This window comes from Dendrobates tinctorius, unplaced genomic scaffold, assembly GCF_039654945.1.
Source record: "Dendrobates tinctorius isolate UK_male_01 unplaced genomic scaffold, ASM3965494v1 ptg000168l, whole genome shotgun sequence".
NCBI lineage: Eukaryota > Metazoa > Chordata > Amphibia > Anura > Dendrobatidae > Dendrobates > Dendrobates tinctorius.
In genome coordinates, this window is record NW_027361835.1 from 2,312,642 (window position 1) to 2,330,969 (window position 18,328).

Genomic DNA, 18,328 nt, shown 5'->3' on the forward strand with positions numbered 1-18,328 from the left:
GAGAAGACACAGAGATGTGAGGTAATAACACGAGGGGACACAGAGATGTGAGGTAATAACACGAGGAGACACAGAGATGTGAGGTAATAACACGAGGGGACACAGAGATGTGAGGTAATAACACGAGGAGACACAGGGATGTGAGGTAATAACACGAGGAGACAGAGATGTGAGGTAATAACACGAGGAGACACAGAGATGTGAGGTAATAACACGAGGAGACACAGAGATGTGAGGTAATAACACGAGGAGACACAGGGATGTGAGGTAATAACACGAGGAGACACAGAGATGTGAGGTAATAACACGAGGAGACACAGGGATGTGAGGTAATAACACGAGGAGACACAGAGATGTGAGGTAATAACACGAGGAGACACAGGGATGTGAGGTAATAACACGAGGAGACACAGGGATGTGAGGTAATAACACGAGGAGACACAGAGATGTGAGGTAATAACACGAGGAGACACAGGGATGTGAGGTAATAACACGAGAAGACACAGAGATGTGAGGTAATAACACGAGGAGACACAGAGATGTGAGGTAATAACACGAGGAGACACAGAGATGTGAGGTAATAACACGAGGAGACACAGGGATGTGAGGTAATAACACGAGGAGACAGAGATGTGAGGTAATAACACGAGGAGACACAGGGATGTGAGGTAATAACACGAGAAGACACAGGGATGTGAGGTAATAACACGAGGAGACACAGGGATGTGAGGTAATAACACGAGAAGACACAGGGATGTGAGGTAATAACACGAGGAGACACAGAGATGTGAGGTAATAACACGAGGAGACACAGAGATGTGAGGTAATAACACGAGGAGACACAGAGATGTGAGGTAATAACACGAGGAGACACAGATGTGAGGTAATAACACGAGAAGACACAGAGATGTGAGGTAATAACACGAGGGGACACAGAGATGTGAGGTAATAACACGAGGAGACACAGATGTGAGGTAATAACACGAGGGGACACAGAGATGTGAGGTAATAACACGAGGAGACACAGGGATGTGAGGTAATAACACGAGGAGACAGAGATGTGAGGTAATAACACGAGGAGACACAGAGATGTGAGGTAATAACACGAGGAGACACAGAGATGTGAGGTAATAACACGAGGAGACACAGGGATGTGAGGTAATAACACGAGGAGACACAGAGATGTGAGGTAATAACACGAGGAGACGCAGAGATGTGAGATAATAACACGAGGGGACGCAGGGATGTGAGGTAATAACACGAGGAGACAGAGATGTGAGGTAATAACACGAGGAGACACAGAGATGTGAGGTAATAACACGAGGGGACACAGAGATGTGAGGTAATAACACGAGGAGACGCAGGGATGTGAGGTAATAACACGAGGAGACAGAGATGTGAGGTAATAACACGAGGAGACAGAGATGTGAGGTAATAACACGAGGAGACACAGGGATGTGAGGTAATAACACGAGGAGACACAGAGATGTGAGGTAATAACACGAGGAGACACAGGGATGTGAGGTAATAACACGAGGAGACACAGGGATGTGAGGTAATAACACGAGGAGACACAGAGATGTGAGGTAATAACACGAGGAGACACAGGGATGTGAGGTAATAACACGAGGGGACACAGGGATGTGAGGTAATAACACGAGGAGACACAGAGATGTGAGGTAATAACACGAGGAGACACAGGGATGTGAGGTAATAACACGAGGAGACACAGGGATGTGAGGTAATAACACGAGGGGACACAGGGATGTGAGGTAATAACACGAGGAGACAGATGTGAGGTAATAACACGAGGAGACACAGGGATGTGAGGTAATAACACGAGGAGACACAGAGATGTGAGGTAATAACACGAGGGGACACAGAGATGTGAGGTAATAACACGAGGAGACACAGAGATGTGAGGTAATAACACGAGGAGACAGAGATGTGAGGTAATAACACGAGGAGACACAGGGATGTGAGGTAATAACACGAGGAGACACAGAGATGTGAGGTAATAACACGAGGAGACAGAGATGTGAGGTAATAACACGAGGAGACACAGAGATGTGAGGTAATAACACGAGGAGACAGAGATGTGAGGTAATAACACGAGGAGACACAGGGATGTGAGGTAATAACACGAGGAGACAGAGATGTGAGGTAATAACAAGAGGAGACAGAGATGTGAGGTAATAACACGAGGAGACAGAGATGTGAGGTAATAACACGAGGAGACACAGGGATGTGAGGTAATAACACGAGGAGACAGAGATGTGAGGTAATAACACGAGGAGACACAGGGATGTGAGGTAATAACACGAGGAGACACAGAGATGTGAGGTAATAACACGAGGAGACAGAGATGTGAGGTAATAACACGAGGAGACACAGGGATGTGAGGTAATAACACGAGACACAGGGATGTGAGGTAATAACACGAGGAGACACAGAGATGTGAGGTAATAACACAAGGAGACACAGGGATGTGAGGTAATAACACGAGGAGACACAGAGATGTGAGGTAATAACACGAGGAGACACAGAGATGTGAGGTAATAACACGAGGAGACACAGAGATGTGAGGTAATAACACGAGGAGACACAGAGATGTGAGGTAATAACACGAGGAGACACAGGGATGTGAGGTAATAACACGAGGAGACAGAGATGTGAGGTAATAACACGAGGAGACACAGAGATGTGAGGTAATAACACGAGGAGACACAGAGATGTGAGGTAATAACACGAGGAGACACACATGTGAGGTAATAACACGAGGAGACAGAGATGTGAGGTAATAACACGAGGAGACAGGGATGTGAGGTAATAACACGAGGAGACACAGAGATGTGAGGTAATAACACGAGGAGACACAGGGATGTGAGGTAATAACACGAGGGGACACAGAAATGTGAGGTAATAACACGAGGAGACACAGAGATGTGAGGTAATAACACGAGGAGACAGAGATGTGAGGTAATAACACGAGGAGACACAGATGTGAGGTAATAACACGAGGAGACACAGAGATGTGAGGTAATAACACGAGGAGACACAGAGATGTGAGGTAATAACACGAGGAGACACAGGGATGTGAGGTAATAACACGAGGAGACACAGAGATGTGAGGTAATAACACGAGGAGACACAGATGTGAGGTAATAACACGAGGAGACACAGATGTGAGGTAATAACACGAGGAGACACACATGTGAGGTAATAACACGAGGAGACAGAGATGTGAGGTAATAACACGAGGAGACACAGGGATGTGAGGTAATAACACGAGGAGACACAGAGATGTGAGGTAATAACACGAGGGGACACAGAAATGTGAGGTAATAACACGAGGAGACACAGAGATGTGAGGTAATAACACGAGGAGACACAGAAATGTGAGGTAATAACACGAGGAGACACAGAGATGTGAGGTAATAACACGAGGAGACACAGGGATGTGAGGTAATAACACGAGGAGACGCAGAGATGTGAGGTAATAACACGAGGGGACGCAGAGATGTGAGGTAATAACACGAGGGGACGCAGAGATGTGAGGTAATAACACGAGGGGACACAGATGTGAGGTAATAACACGAGGGGACACAGGGATGTGAGGTAATAACACGAGGGGACACAGGGAAGTGAGGTAATAACACGAGGGGACACAGGGATGTGAGGTAATAACACGAGGGGACACAGGGATGTGAGGTAATAACACGAGGGGACACAGATGTGAGGTAATAACACGAGGTGACACAGGGATGTGAGGTAATAACACGAGGAGACACAGAGATGTGAGGTAATAACACGAGGAGACACAGAGATGTGAGGTAATAACACGAGGGGACACAGAGATGTGAGGTAATAACACGAGGAGACACAGGGATGTGAGGTAATAACACGAGGAGACACAGAGATGTGAGGTAATAACACGAGAAGACACAGGGATGTGAGGTAATAACACGAGGAGACACAGAGATGTGAGGTAATAACACGAGGGGACACAGAGATGTGAGGTAATAACACGAGGGGACGCAGAGATGTGAGGTAATAACACGAGGAGACACAGAGATGTGAGGTAATAACACGAGGAGACACAGAGATGTGAGGTAATAACACGAGGGGACACAGAGATGTGAGGTAATAACACGAGGAGACAGGGATGTGAGGTAATAACACGAGACACAGAGATGTGAGGTAATAACACGAGGAGACACAGAGATGTGAGGTAATAACACGAGGGGACACAGAGATGTGAGGTAATAACACGAGGAGACAGAGATGTGAGGTAATAACACGAGGGGACACAGAGATGTGAGGTAATAACACAAGAAGACACAGAGATGTGAGGTAATAACACGAGAAGACACAGCGATGTGAGGTAATAACACGAGGAGACAGAGATGTGAGGTAATAACACGAGGGGACACAGAGATGTGAGGTAATAACACGAGGGGACACAGATGTGAGGTAATAACACGAGAAGACACAGAGATGTGAGGTAATAACACGAGGGGACACAGGGATGTGAGGTAATAACACGAGGAGACACAGAGATGTGAGGTAATAACACGAGGGGACACAGAGATATGTGAGGTAATAACACGAGTGGACACAGGGATGTGAGGTAATAACACGAGAGGACACAGATATGAGGTAATAACACGAGGGGACACAGGGATGTGAGGTAATAACACGAGGGGACACAGGGATGTGAGGTAATAACACGAGGGGACACAGGGATGTGAGGTAATAACACGAGGAGACACAGGGATGTGAGGTAATAACACGAGGGGACACAGAGATGTGAGGTAATAACACGAGGGGACACAGGGATGTGAGGTAATAACACGAGGGGACACAGGGATGTGAGGTAATAACACGAGGAGACACAGGGATGTGAGGTAATAACACGAGGGGACACAGAGATGTGAGGTAATAACACGAGGGGACACAGAGATGTGAGGTAATAACACGAGGAGACACAGGGATGTGAGGTAATAACACAAGGGGACACAGGGATGTGAGGTAATAACACGAGGGGACACAGGGATGTGAGGTAATAACACGAGGGGACACAGAGATGTGAGGTAATAACACGAGGGGACACAGGGATGTGAGGTAATAACACGAGGGGACGCAGAGATGTGAGGTAATAACACGAGGAGACGCAGGGATGTGAGGTAATAACACGAGGAGACGCAGAGATGTGAGGTAATAACACGAGGGGACGCAGAGATGTGAGGTAATAACACGAGGGGACGCAGAGATGTGAGGTAATAACACGAGGGGACACAGATGTGAGGTAATAACACGAGGGGACACAGGGATGTGAGGTAATAACACGAGGGGACACAGGGAAGTGAGGTAATACCACGAGGGGACACAGGGATGTGAGGTAATAACACGAGGGGACACAGGGATGTGAGGTAATAACACGAGGGGACACAGAGATGTGAGGTAATAACACGAGGTGACACAGGGATGTGAGGTAATAACACGAGGAGACACAGAGATGTGAGGTAATAACACGAGGAGACACAGAGATGTGAGGTAATAACACGAGGGGACACAGAGATGTGAGGTAATAACACGAGGAGACACAGGGATGTGAGGTAATAACACGAGGAGACACAGAGATGTGAGGTAATAACACGAGAAGACACAGGGATGTGAGGTAATAACACGAGGAGACACAGAGATGTGAGGTAATAACACGAGGGGACACAGAGATGTGAGGTAATAACACGAGGGGACGCAGAGATGTGAGGTAATAACACGAGGAGACACAGAGATGTGAGGTAATAACACGAGGAGACACAGAGATGTGAGGTAATAACACGAGGGGACACAGAGATGTGAGGTAATAACACGAGGAGACAGGGATGTGAGGTAATAACACGAGACACAGAGATGTGAGGTAATAACACGAGGAGACAGAGATGTGAGGTAATAACATAAGGGGACACAGGGATGTGAGGTAATAACACGAGGGGACGCAGAGATGTGAGGTAATAACACGAGGAGACACAGAGATGTGAGGTAATAACACAAGGAGACAGGGATGTGAGGTAATAACATGAGGAGACACAGGGATGTGAGGTAATAACACGAGAAGACACAGAGATGTGAGGTAATAACACGAGGGGACACAGGGATGTGAGGTAATAACATAAGGGGACACAGGGATGTGAGGTAATAACACGAGGGGACACAGGGATGTGAGGTAATAACATAAGGGGACACAGGGATGTGAGGTAATAACACGAGGGGACACAGAGAGGTGAGGTAATGACAAGGAGGACACAGAGATGTGAAGTAATAACATGGGGGGGACACAGATGTGAGGTAATTACTTGGGGTAATAACATGTAGGTCCATGTAGCCATATATGTAGAATATTACACCTTGTACACAATGTGTTTAGGTATACAGAATATTACACCCTGTACATAAGGTATCCATGAATGCAGAATATTACACACTGTGTCCATATATACAGAATATTGCACCCTGTACACACTGTATCCATATATACAGAATATTACACCCTGTACACACTGTATCCATATATGCAGAATATAACACCCTGTACACTCTGTAGCCATATATACAGAATATTACACACTGTACACACACTGTATCCATATATACAGAATATTACACACTGTAGAAGAAGTGGGCAGCAACTAACAGAATGGTTTTTAACAGGGAGAAATGCAAAGTACTACATCTGGGCAATAAAAACGAAAAAAGCATATATAGAATGGGAGGAATAGGGCTAAGTGACAGCACATGTGAAAAAGACTTGGGTATACTAATAGATCACAGACTGAATATGAGTCAACAGTGTGATGCAGCAGCAAAAAAGGCAAATGCAATTCTAGGATGTATTAACAGAAGCATACAGTCTAGATCACGTGAAGTCATTATTTCCCTCTACTCCTCTTTGGTCAGACCTCATCTGGAATACTGTGTCCAGTTTTGGGCACCACATTTTAAAAAAGACATCAACAAACTGGAGCAAGTTCAGAAAAGAGCGACCAGAATGGTGACCGGTCTGCAAACCCTGTCTTATGAGGAAAGGTTGCAGGAATTGGGAATGTTTAGTTTGCAAAAGAGAAGACTGAGAGGAGACTTAATAGCTGTCTACAAATATCTAAAGGGCTGTCACATTGTAGAAGGATCAACTTTATTCTCATTTGCACAAGGAAAGACTAGAAGCAATGGGATGAAACTGAATGGGAGGAGACACAGATTAGATATTAGAAAAAACTTTTTGACAGTTAGAGTGATCAATGAGTGGAACAGGCTGCCACGAGAAGTGGTGAGTTCTCCTTCAATGGAAGTCTTCAAACAGAGGCTGGACAGACATCTGACTGGGATGATTTAGCGAATCCTGCTTTGAGCAGGGGGTTGGACCAGATGGCCCAGGAGGTCCCTTCCAACTCTACGGTTCTATGATTCTATGTACAAACTGTATCCATATATGCAGAATATTACACCATGTACACACTGTATCCATACATGCAGAATATTACACCCTGTACACACTGTATCCATATATACGGAATATTACACCCTGTACACTCTGTAGCCATTTATACAGAATATTACACCATGTACACACTGTATCCATATATACAGAATCTTACACCCTGTACACACTGTATCCATATATACGGAATATTACACCCTGTACACTCTGTAGCCATTTATACAGAATATTACACCATGTACACACTGTATCCATATATAAAGAATATTACACCCTGTACACACTGTATCCATATATACAGAATATTACACCGTGCATACACTGTATCCATATATAAAGAATATTACACCCTGTACACACTGTATACATATATACAGAATATTACACCCTGTACACTCTGTATCCATATATATGGAATATTACGCGCTGTACACACTGTATCCATATATGCAGAATATTACACGCTGTACACACTGTATCCATATATAAAGAATATTACACACTGTACACACTGTATCCATATATAAAGAATATTACACACTGTATCCATATATACAGAATATTACACCCTGTACACACTGTGTCCATATATACAGAATATTACACACTGTACACACTGTATCCATTTATACAGAATATTCACCCTGTACACACTGTATCCATATATAAAGAATATTACACACTGTACACACTGTATCCATATATACAGAATATTACACCCTGTACAAACTGTATCCATATATGCAGAATATAACACCCTGTACACTCTGTAGCCATATATACAGAATATTACACCCTGTACACACTGTATCCATATATACAGAATATGACACGCTGTACAGACTATCCATATATGCAAAATATTACACCCTGTACAAACTGTATCCATATATGCAGAATATTACACCCTGTACACTCTGTAGCCATTCATACAGAATATTACACCATGTACACACTGTATCCATATATACAGAATCTTACACCCTGTACACACTGTATCCATATATACGGAATATTACACCCTGTACACTCTGTAGCCATTTATACAGAATATTACACCATGTACACACTGTATCCATATATAAAGAATATTACACCCTGTACACACTGTATCCATATATACAGAATATTACACCGTGCATACACTGTATCCATATATAAAGAATATTACACCCTGTACACACTGTATACATATATACAGAATATTACACCCTGTACACTCTGTATCCATATATATGGAATATTACGCGCTGTACACACTGTATCCATATATGCAGAATATTACACGCTGTACACACTGTATCCATATATAAAGAATATTACACACTGTACACACTGTATCCATATATAAAGAATATTACACACTGTATCCATATATACAGAATATTACACCCTGTACACACTGTGTCCATATATACAGAATATTACACACTGTACACACTGTATCCATTTATACAGAATATTCACCCTGTACACACTGTATCCATATATAAAGAATATTACACACTGTACACACTGTATCCATTTATACAGAATATTACACCCTGTACACACTGTATCCATATATACAGAATATTACACCCTGTACAAACTGTATCCATATATGCAGAATATAACACCCTGTACACTCTGTAGCCATATATACAGAATATTACACCCTGTACACACTGTATCCATATATACAGAATATGACACGCTGTACAGACTATCCATATATGCAAAATATTACACCCTGTACAAACTGTATCCATATATGCAGAATATTACACCCTGTACACTCTGTAGCCATTCATACAGAATATTACACCATGTACACACTGTATCCATATATACAGAATCTTACACCCTGTACACACTGTATCCATATATACAGAGTATTACACCATGTACACACTGTATCCATATATACAGAATCTTACACCCTGTACACTCTGTAGCCATTTTTACAGAATATTACACCATGTACACAATGTATCCATATATACAGAATCTTACAAGCTGTACAGACTATCCATATATGCAAAATATTACACCCTGTACACACTGTATCCGTATATGCGGAATATTACACACTGTACACACTGTATCCGTATATGCAGAATATTACACCATGTACACACTGTATCCATATATACAGAATACACACTATACACACTATGTCCATATATATATGGAATATTACACACTGTACACACTGTATCCATATATGCAGAATATTACACGCTGTACGCACTGTATCCATATATACAGAATATTACACCCTGTACACACTGTATCCATATATACAGAATATTACACCCTGCACACACTGTATCCATATATAAAGAATATTACACCCTGTACACACTGTATCCATATATATAGAGAATATTACACCCTGTACACACTGTATCCATATATATACAGAATATTACACCCTGTACACTCTGTATCCATATATGCAGAATATTACACGATGTACACACTGTATCCATATATAAAGAATATTACACACTGTACACACTGTATCCATATATAAAGAATTTTACACACTGTATCCATATATACAGAATATTACACCCTGTACACACTGTATCCATATATACAGAATATTAAACCCTGTACACACTATATCCATATATATAGAATATTACACACTGTGTACACTGTATCCATATATAAAGAATATTATACACTGTATCCATATATACAGAATATTATACCCTGTACACACTGTATTCATATATACAGAATATTACACCATGTACAGACTGTATCCATATATACAGAATATTACACCCTGTAATCACTATCTGTGTATACGGAATATTACACACAGTACACACTGTATCCATATATACAGAATATTACACCCTGTACTCACTGTATCCATATATATAGAATATTACACCCTGTACACACTGTATCCTTATAAACAAAATATTATACTCTGTACAGACTGTATCCATATATACAAAATATTACACCGAATATTACACCCTGTACACACTGTATCCATATATACAGAATCTTACACCCTGTGCATACTGTATCCGAATATACGGAATATTACACACAGTACACACTGTATCCATATATACAGAATATTACACGCTGTACACACTATATCAATATATGCAGAATATTACACCCTGTACACACTGTATCCATATATACAGAATTACACCCTGTACACTCTGTATCCATATATACGGAATATTACACACTGTATCCATATATGCAGAATATTACACGCTGTACACACTGTATCCATATATAAAGCATATTACACACTGTACACACTGTATCCATATATAAAGAATATTTTACACTGTATCCGTACATACAGAATATTACACCCTGTACACACTGTATCCATATATACAGAATATTACACCCTGTACACACTGTATTCATATATACAGAATATTACACCATGTACACACTGTATCCATATATAAAGAATATTATACACTGCATCCATATATACAGAATATTACACCCTGTACACACTGTATTCATATATACAGAATATTACACCATGTACAGACTGTATCCATATATACAGAATATTACACCCTGTACACACTGTATCCATATATATAGAATATTACACCCTGTACACAATGTATCCTTATAAACAAAATATTACACTCTGTACAGACTGTATCCATATATACAAAATATTACACCGAATATTACACCCTGTACACACTGTATCCATATATACAGAATATTACACCCTGTACACACTATATCCATATATACAGAATATTACACCCTGTACACACGGTATCCATAAATACAGAATCTTACACCCTGTGCATACTGTATCCGTATATACGGAATATTACACACAGTACACACTGTATCCATATATACAGAATATTACACGCTGTACACACTATATCAATATATGCAGAATATTACACCCTGTACACACTGTATCCATATATACAGAATATTACACCCTGTACACTCTGTATCCATATATACGGAATATTACACACTGTATCCATATATGAAGAATATTACACGCTGTACACACTGTATCCATATATAAAGAATATTACACACTGTACACACTGTATCCATATATAAAGAATATTTTACACTGTATCCATATATACAGAATATTACACCCTGTACACACTGTATCCATATATACAGAATGTTACACCCTGTACACACTGTATCCATATATACAGAATATTACACCCTGTACACTCTGTATCCATATATACGGAATATTACACACTGTACACACTGTATCCATATATGCAGAATATTACACACTGTACACATTGTATCCATATATAAAGAATATTACACACTGTATCCATATATACAGAATATTACACACTGTATCCATATGTACAGAATATTACACCCTGTACACATTATATCCATATATACAGAATCTTACACCCTGTGCATACTGTATCCGTATATGCAGAATATTACACGCTGTACACACTGTATCCATATATAAAGAATATTACACACTGTACACACTGTATCCATATATAAAGAATATTACACACTGTATCCATATATACAGAATATTACACCCTGTACACACTGTATCCATATATACAGAATATTACACCTTGTACACACTATATCCATATATACAGAATATTACACCCTGTACACACTGTATTCATATATACAGAATATTACACCATGTACACACTGTATCCATATATACAGAATATTACACATTGTACACACTATATCCATATATACTGAATATTACACCCTGTACACACTGTATTCATATATATAGAATATTACACCATGTACACACTGTATCCATATATACAGAATATTACACCTTGTACACACTATATCCATATATACAGAATATTACACCCTGTACACACTGCATTCATATATAAAGAATATTACACCATGTACAGACTGTATCCATATATACAGAATATTATACCCTGTACACACTGTATTCATATATACAGAATATTACACCCTGTACACACTGTATTCATATATATAGAATATTACACTCTGTACACACTATCCATATATACAGAATTTTACACCCTGTACACTCTGTATCCATATATACAGAATCTTACACCCTGTGCATACTGTATCAGTATATACGGAATATTACACCCTGTGCACACTGTATCAATATATACAGAATATTACACACTGTACACACTGTACCCATATATACAGAATATTACACCCCTTGAGGAAGCAGGCTTCAGAGCCCGCGAAACGCGCGTCGGGGGTGGACATTAGGCACCTGGGGCTCCCTCTCTGGCTTCTTAGATCCCGGTAAGCGGCATTATTCATTTATTTAACCTGGCTGCTCAGGATATATCGCGGTATTATTGCGGTCCATGATGGGAACTTCCTGACCTGCCTCTTATACATTCTTTCTTTTGGTCACTTGACCTGAGTATTTGCTTGCAATAGGATTGCTTTGCCAGAGGGGTGGCCCTCGTGTTTTGCTTGTATGTTCCTTGGTGCACTATCCTACTATGTATAATTATTTATATATTTTGTATGCATAATAAACATTTATATTTTACCAAAAAGTATTTTTCTTGCTGTCACCGCGCACTCCAGTTTCTCTTGTTATGGCATAATTTATTGGAGTTGGTGTATTTGTTTGCTGGGAGGCTCACCAGGTGGTGATGTCATCCTGTGCATTTTTATGCACACTGATTTTGTTTTTAACCCTATACACACTGTATCCATATAAACAGAATATTACACCCTGTACACACTGTATCCATATATACAGAATTGTTATGAGCTCATTTTCTGCTCCACCAGCTGGGAGTTCTTCCGTTCTCCCTCTGGTATTGACAGGAGGTAGTGAGGTTAGTTTAATTGATAATGGTCTGCCACCTGACGAGGAGGATAGTGATTGGATCTCTGGAGTATCAGACTGGATATAAGACAGCCGACGCCCTATCCTGTTGCTGGTGAGTCAGTCTGTTTCTCAGGTTTTGGACTTCAGCTCTGCTCCAGTCATCTCAAGTTAAGTTTGTTTTTTGCTAATGTTCACACTTGCTCTTGTTGGTCAACTCAGTTTTTTTGTGGTCAGCCAGCCCGGCTGGGCTGTGCTGAATTTCCACTCTTATTTATCTGTATTTGCCAATTTGCCTTTTTGTCCTTTATTAGATTGGCCTCTTATTGCTCTGTCTCAGAATATTCCAGAGTGCTGATATAGTGGGAGAAGTCTACTGACTTCAGGGTTAATTTTGTTATCAGAAGCATTGGACATTATTTTTGGTAGGGTTTTTTGGCAGATTGCAGACAGTATCTTTCCTTTCCTGTCCTTTCAAGTTAGTTTGGCCCCATCGTTTGCTCAGCCTATTTTTCTGCCTTTGTTTGTGTTTTCTTCTTGCTTCACCGTCAATACATGTGGGGGGCTGTCTTTCCTTTGGGGTCTGCTCTGGGGAGTTAGTTTTCCTCTTTTCTTACTTTAGGTTTATTTAGCTCTCCGGTTCTGACGAGGCGTCCAGGACCACCGTAGGCACGCTCCACGACTGCTTCTAGTTGTGTGTTAAGATCAGGACTCTACAGTCTGCATAGTTACCAACCTCTCTGGTTTTCTGAGACTTAGCGTTTGTTGCTTTTTTCCTCCTCGGTGACCCATTCATAACACAGAATATTACACACTGTATCCATATATACAGAATATTACACCCTGTACACACTGTATCCATATATACAGAATATTACACCCTGTACACACTGTATCCATATATACAGAATATTACTCCCTGTACACACTGTATCCATATATACAGAATATTACACGCTGTACACACTGTATCCATATATACAGAATATTACACGCTGTACACTATCAATATATACAGAATATTACACACTGTATCCATATATACAAAATATTACACCCTGTACACACTGCATCCATATATACAGAATATTACACGCTGCACGCACTGTATCCATGTATACGGAATATTACACCCTATACACACTGTATCGTATCCTTATATACAGAATGTTACACGCTGTACACACTGTATCCATATATACAGAATATTACACACTGTACACACTATATCAATATATACAGAATATTACACACTGTATCCATATATACAGAATATTACACCCTGTACACACTGCATCCATATATACAGAATATTACACACTATACGCACTGTATCCATATATACGGAATATTACACCCTGTACACATTGTATCGTATCCATATATACAGAATATTACACACTGTACACACTGTATCCATATATACAGAATATTACACGCTGTACACACTGTATCAATATATACAGAATATTACACACTGTATCCATATATACAGAATATTACACCCTGTACACACTGCATCCATATATACAGAATATTACACGCTGTACGCACTGTATCCATATATACGGAATATTACACCCTGTACACACTGTATCCATATATACAGAATATTACACCCTGTACACACTGTATCCATATATACAGAATCTTACACCCTGTACACACTGTATCCTTATATACAGAATATTACACTCTTACACTCTGTACAGACTGTATCCATATATACAAAATATTACACCCTGTACACACTGTATTCATATATACAGAATATTACACCCTGTGTACACTGTATCCATATATACAGAATATTACACACTGTACACACTATCAATATATACAGAATATTACACCCTGTACACACTGTATCGTATCTTTATATACAGAATATTACACACTGTATCAATATATACAGAATATTACACCCTGTACACATTGTATCGTATCCTTATATACAGAATATTACACCCTGTACACACTGTATCAATATATACAGAATATTCCACACTATCCATATATACAGAATATTACACCCTGTACACACTGTTTCCATATATACAGAATATTCCACCTTGTACACATTGGAGCCGTATATACAGAATATTACACGCTGTACTCACTGTATTCATATATACAGAATATTACACGCTGTACACACTGTATTCATATATACAGAATATTACACCCTGTGTACACTGTATCCATATATACAGAATATTACACCCTGTACACACTGTATCCTTATATACAGAATATTACACCCTGTGCACACTTTATCCATATATATAGAATATTACACGCTGTACACTCTGTATCCATATATATGGAATATTACGCTCTGTACACACTGTATCCATATATACAGAATATTGCACGCTGTACACACTGTATCCATATATACAGAGTATTACACCCTGTGTACACTGTATCCATATATACAGAATATTACACCCTGTGTACACTGTATCCATATATACAGAATATTACACCCTGTGTACACTGTATCCATATATACAGAATTTTACACACTGTATCCATATATACAGAATATTACACTCTGTGTACACTGTATCCATATATACAGAATATTACACGCTGTACACACTGTATCTATATATACAGAATATTACACCCTGTACACACTGTATCCATATATACAGAATATTACACCCTGTACACACTGCATCCATATATACAGAATATTACACGCTGTACGCACTGTATCCATATATACGGAATATTACACCCTGTACACACTGTATCCATATATACAGAATATTACACCCTGTACACACTGTATCCATATATACAGAATCTTACACCCTGTACACACTGTATCCTTATATACAGAATCTTACACTCTTACACCCTGTACACACTGTATTCATATATACAGAATATTACACCCTGTGTACACTGTATCCATATATACAGAATATTACACTGTACACACTGTATCAATATATACAGAATATTACACCCTGTACACACTGTATCGTATCTTTATATACAGAATATTACACACTGTACACACTGTATCAATATATACAGAATATTACACCCTGTACACATTGTATCGTATCCTTATATACAGAATATTACACCCTGTACACACTGTATCGTATCTTTATATACAGAATATTACACACTGTACACACTGTATCAATATATACAGAATATTACACCCTGTACACATTGTATCGTATCCATATATACAGAATATTACACCCTGTACACACTGTTTCCATATATACAGAATATTCCACCTTGTACACATTGGAGCCGTATATACAGAATATTACACGCTGTACTCACTGTATTCATATATACAGAATATTATACGCTGTACACACTGTATTCATATATACAGAATATTACACCCTGTGTACACTGTATCCATATATACAGAATATTACACCCTGTACACACTGTATCCTTATATACAGAGTATTACACCCTGTGTACACTGTATCTATATATACAGAATATTACACCCTGTGTACACTGTATCCATATATACAGAATATTACACCCTGTGTACACTGTATCCATATATACAGAATATTACACCCTGTGTACACTGTATCCATATATACAGAATATTACACCCTGTTCACACTGTATCCATATATGCAGAATATTACACGCTGTACACACTGTATATATATACAGAATATTACACACTGTATCCATATATACAGAATATTACACCCTGTACACACTATATCCATATATGCAGAATATTACACCCTATACACACTGTATCCATATATACAGAATATTACACCCTGTACATACTGTATCCATGTATACAGAATATTACACCCTGTGTACACTGTATCCATATATACAGAATTTTACACACTGTATCCATATATACAGAATATTACACTCTGTGTACACTGTATCCATATATACAGAATATTACACCCTGTGTACACTGTATCCATATATACAGAATATTACACCCTGTTCACACTGTATCCATATATGCAGAATATTACACGCTGTACACACTGTATCTATATATACAGAATATTACACACTGTATCCATATATACAGAATATTACACCCTGTACACACTGTATCCATATATGCAGAATATTACACCCTATACACACTGTATCCATATATACAGAATATTACACCCTGTACATACTGTATCCATGTATACAGAATATTACCCACTGTATCCATGTATACAGAATATTACACCGTGTACACACTGTATCCATATATACAGAATATTACACCCTGTGCACACTGTATCCATGTATACAGAATATTACACCCTGTACACACTGTATCCATGTATACAGAATATTACACCGTGTACACACTGTATCCATGTATACAGGATATTACACCCTGTACACACTGTATCCATATATACAGATTATTACACCCTTTACACACTGTATCCATATATGCAGAATATTACACGTTGTACACACTGTATCCATATATACTGTAATTTCCTCCGGGATCAATAAAGTTTATCTAATCTAATCTAATCTAATATACATAATATTACACACTATATCCATATATACAGAATATTACACCCTATACACACTGTATCCGTATATACAGAATATTATACACTGCATCCATATATACACAATGTTACACCCTGTACATACTGTATATATACAGAACATTACACGCTGTACACACTGTATCCATATATACAGAATATTACACCCTGTGGATACTGTATCCATATATACAGAATATTACACCCTGTACACACCGTATCCTTATATACAGAATATTACACACTGTACACACTGTATCGTATCCTTATATACATAATATTACACGCAGTACACACTATCTCAATATATACAGAATATTACACACTGTATCCATATATACAGAATATTACACCCCGTACACACTGTATCCATATATACAGAATATTACACGCTGTACGCACTGTATCCATATATACAGAATATTACACCCTGTACACACTGTATTCATATATACAGAATAT